Source organism: Balaenoptera physalus (assembly GCF_965194825.1).
Source record: "Balaenoptera physalus genome assembly, chromosome: X".
NCBI classification, from domain to species: Eukaryota; Metazoa; Chordata; class Mammalia; order Artiodactyla; family Balaenopteridae; genus Balaenoptera; species Balaenoptera physalus.
The window spans coordinates 101,344,917-101,349,764 of NC_138903.1; the positions used below are offsets into that span (position 1 = coordinate 101,344,917).

The 4,848-nt window shown below is 35.4% G+C and overlaps 1 pseudogene across 1 annotated transcript; it reads left to right on the plus strand.

Annotated features, from left to right (window-relative positions):
- The first annotated feature begins 2,513 nt into the window (after positions 1 to 2,513).
- On the plus strand, positions 2,514 to 2,897 carry LOC309652180 (ferritin light chain pseudogene; annotated as a pseudogene). Its single transcript has one exon. The product of its transcript is annotated as a ferritin light chain pseudogene (transcript).
- The last annotated feature ends 1,951 nt before the right edge of the window (positions 2,898 to 4,848 follow it).

The window sequence follows — 4,848 nt, forward strand, 5'->3', positions numbered from 1 at the left end:
TGAAAGTCATCTCAATTTACCCAAGTACTTCAAGCTGATTCGTAGCTTAAGTTGGAGTTTTCCACAGTGCTGAAAAGTGTTCTGTTTCCTCTTGCTGATTTTCATGTAAATTTGTGGTTTCATTTTTAAACAGACTTATTGAGATATAATTCAAATATTTGCTTAGTTTTTGATATGCCTTTCTTCTTGGCACATATACCCTGTAAGAAACTAAAAGTCCCTTTCATTTTTTAGTATCCACACATTATTTTCTCCTTTATTTTTCTACTTAAAATGTATTCTTTATCTATCTGATGTAACAGTTGTCATTTTTCCATCCCTATCATTTACAACTTAATTATTTCTTGGACTAAAACCTGTTTATAAGGAGATATGTTTGCCTGTTTCATGCTGCTGACAAAAGGTTCATAGTGATAGTAGGCAAAGCAACATGTTCAGTTATCAATTAAATATACTAAGGCAGGGGAAACATTAGAAATAAGATCTAATGACCTAGAGGCTAAGCAGCAGATTGAAAACACAAGCTACAGTTGTGAGTATTGAGCTCAATTCTGTTCTGAGCTTGCTCTCTTTGCTTCAGCTGTCTCTGCAGAAATGGAGCAAGTCATACTAACCAACCTTCAAAGATAGTTGTGAGGAATGTTGCTAAAAATAATAAAATGTAATAGTCACTAACATAATTTTCTAGAGAAATTGAAATGAAAAGCAAACTGAGTATCTAAGAAATAGTTTTTCTAAAGTTTATTCAGAGAACAACCTTTCTAACAATCATCTTATTTCTCTTTACGATTATCTAGTTTTACCATATTAGTGTTACCAAGGTGCCATATTATGTAGGATGAGTAGAAAACTTGAATTCTGAGCAAAAATTACATTTTAGGTTTTGTAATAACATGAGGCAATTCAAGATATGAGATTTGTGTTTGGTTATCTACATCAATATTGAACACACTGTGTTTCTTTTTCCTTCTAGTAGACTTGATTTTTAAGGTCATTTACATTAGAGCTTTATTTTTTCTAACACATACACATAACTATTATTTTTTTAAACTATAATCCATTGTACAGCCAAATTTTAAAATGTTTTGAAGGAGTTTGATAATACCTTAAGTTCAATGAATAGCAATGTTGGATACTATTGGATACCAAATGCATTGGGTAAATTATTTGTAATAGAGCTTTATTTTTAAAGCACAGTTTATATTTCAGAAAATGTACAGTAACTAAATTACTTCCCTACACTTTTCCTGAATAACCTTTTACTGTCTTCTGGTTTTTTGGTTGTTGTTTTTTTGTTTGTTTGTTTTTTTACTTAAAATGTTACTTAGTAACTGAAGCAGTAATGTAAATAATAGAGCTCCCTTAAAACATCCTTGCATTATATGTTCATTTTCTGCTCGAATTTATAGTATTCTATATAGTCTGTGGATTATCAGAATCATTGAACTCTTTTTTTAGTCAAACTTCATTAATTCAGAATGGACATAAATTGAGGATGACTAAGTAAAAAACAAAAGAAAAGTATGGGGTTTAGGAAATACTCTAAATTCCTTGAGAAACAATAATGTTGTTCACTAGAAACTCCAGTTTTTTTTTTCCCTTGAAAACATTTTTTTTTTGCATCATGCACGATTTCTTAGCAATGTGACTGTCACATTATATCAGAACAGACAAGTGAAATGATGGGGCACTGTTAATTTGATCTTGAGCAATGATTTCAAACATTCTATAGTATTCAATGATATCTATTATTAAAATAGGTTACAGCAAGACCTTTGCTAGTTACTTCAATCATTACTTGTTATCACTATATAACTGAAAATAATTTAATAGTTTTACATTTTTATAATTCATGGTATCATTGAACTATTAATCATTTGTTTCTTGAGTTTTTAGCGAACTCTGGGCTCTACTAAATAGAGGAAAACAATGTCACATTCTGGGGAGCTTAATATATTCAAACTTGTAAGCAACAATTCTATTACACTTATGTTCTCTTCTTTTTGGTTTTGTGAATCTATTGTATGTTTTTGATTTGTGGTTGTATGCAACAATTCTAAACAGTAGATTATGAGCTAATCTGAAAATAATACTATCATTTATAGAATCTGTTGCTTTTTAACAATAAAAGATCCCTAGAGAACAACAATAAAGTATTGCTTACGGCAGTGCATTCAGCCGTCCCCCGTATCTGTCTTTTGCTTCAATGGTGTTTGGACAGAACAGACCCAGGGATGCCCCTTGTTCCAGCCTCAACCATCCTCCAACCCTTTTTTCCAGTCGCAGCTTTTGGAAACAGCCACTCAGCCATCCTCAGCTTTTGGGACCAGCCAACACCATTTTTTGAGTTTAACTCCTTATTACTGATCAACCACGAGCTCCCAGATTCCTCAGAATTATTCTGCTGAGGTGGAGGCCGCTGCCAACCTCCTGGTCAACCTGCATCTGGGTCCTCCTACACCTACTTCTGTCTGGGCTTCTATTTCCACTGCGAGGATGTGGCTCTGGACGGCATGGGCCACTTTTTCTGTGAATTGTCCAAGGAGAGGCATGAGGATACTGACAGCCTCTTGAAGATGCAAAACCAGTGCCGCGACACTACCTTCTTCCAGGACGTGCAGAAGCCGTCCCAAGATGAGTGGGGTAAAATCCAGGACGCTATGGAAGTCGCTATTCTCATGGAGAAGAACCTGAGCCAGGCCCTTGCGGACCCGCATGCCCTGGGTTCTGCTGGCGCAGACATGCACCCCTGTGACTTCCTGGAGAGCCGCTTCCTGCAGGAGCAGCTGAAAATCATCAAGCAGATGGCGACCACCCGACTAACCTCCATAGGCTGCGGGTCCCAGGCTGGGCTCGGCCACTATCTCATTGAAAAGCTCACCCTGAAGCACAACTAGGAGCCTCCAGAGCCCAGAGGCCTTTGAGGAGCCCCCCTAGTGACAGGGCTTCTGCCTGAAGCCCCTCTCTGCAGCCACTAGGCAGCTTTTTAACCACCCTGGAGCCTTCTCCCAAGCCTTGGACCAAATGAAAACAATAAAGCTTTTTGCAGCAAAAAAAACCCAATTATTTACACATGACTTTAATTCTGCTCTCTGTGAAAGGATACTTGGTTTCTGTCTTTGCTTTCCTGAGACCTTGAGAATAAGACAAGTAAATTTTGGAGAAGAGGATTTCTTTAGTTGTGTCTCATTTTTTTTTTTAGTATTAGTTACTGAACCTATTTGTAATCTGGCATAAACAATTGAATTATTGAATTAATCTAAAAGGAGCAAAGATCAGGCATCTATGCTAGGACGCTAACTTATTTTTTTATTCCTCAGTCCAACACTCAAAGCTTACTCTTTCCTTCCAGTGTCCTATAAAAGATATATTGATACTATAAAATATATACTGACTTGTATTTGAGGAGTCTAAACTAAATGAAAATAGGACTAATTTGGACTTTGGTAACCTTACGAGAATATTTATGTTATTTATTATATGTTGAGGCAACTGAAGGTGAAACTGGAGCTGTGGAACTAGATGGCATTGAAGTCGAATGCAGCATTAATTTCTAAGAAGCCAAGTAACCAAATTGGACCCAATTAGCTTTTCTCAGTGTTGTGACCACAGACTGCACACAGACTTTCTTCCAAATGTGTGTCACAGACCCAAGGCAGCTATGGAAGAAGTCAGAGTGTGTGTCCTGATTATGAGCCAGACACATGACCTTTACTGATAGGCAATGACATATTATGGGGTGTTTAAACATTTCTAGAAATCCACAAACTTTTTAAATGCTTGCATTCCAATAATTTTAGCTAAATTCATTTACATACTTTCTTCTTATGTATGGCAAAATTTACTTTCCTCTAGTAAAACATATCACCTATATCTGCCCATGTCTTGGAAGAGAGAGGACATACTAAAACTTCTGCTTCACTGATACTGAAGAGCAATATATGCATATATCCAGAATACAAACATACATTAGATTTAGTAAACATAGTAAATAATGGAAGGGTTTTAATATCAATATAATAGACTCTCAATAAGTCCTATGATTTTTTTCCTTCTCAGTACTTTTTCCTTTGTACAAGATATTGCCTTATGTTTCCAGAATGAGACTGATAATGGGTTTATCCTCCTAACATAGATGCCTGATCTATGCTCCTTTTAGAGTAAAATAAATTCTCTTAGCAAGAGCCTTACACAATAGGTTTGAAGGTACTTTGTGAACACGTTTTGAGAATACCTGAAGTTAATCACTAATCATCTAATTCAAAATGTCAGGTACTCTGATTTACTTTTTCACCTCACCCACACATTTTTAAAAAATTTTTAAATTTTTATTTAGCTCTCAGAAATTCTGTGAGGGAATCCATCCCCTGAAGGACCAAAGTTCTATAATTATTTAAAAGATGTGTATTTATGGCTAGATTTAAATTTAAGATAGGTGGGTGCAGAACCTGAAAAGGCATAGATAGAAGGAGTAAAAGTAGGTTTTATTGCATGTGCCCCAATAAGTAAATTCCACTCCATACACTTCCTTCTTGCAAACACTCTAAATCCAGTGTCATTCTACTGTGTAGGTGCAAAGTGCATATCTCATAACCATTGAAACAGTAATATAATCATAAAAATGGGTACCAGGAATGATTTTTCTTTGTCTATAATATTTCATAAAGATGCTCTTATAACCGTTCTGCTTGGGAGAATCTAAAATTCAAACTGGAAGGGAGATTATACAGTCACAATAGTTCTTTGGAATCATTTAGCTATTTCAAGTAAAGTTACATACTTTAGACCAAAAATTAACTTCTACTTCAATAAAACATATACATATATATGATATAGTTCAGGCTATTT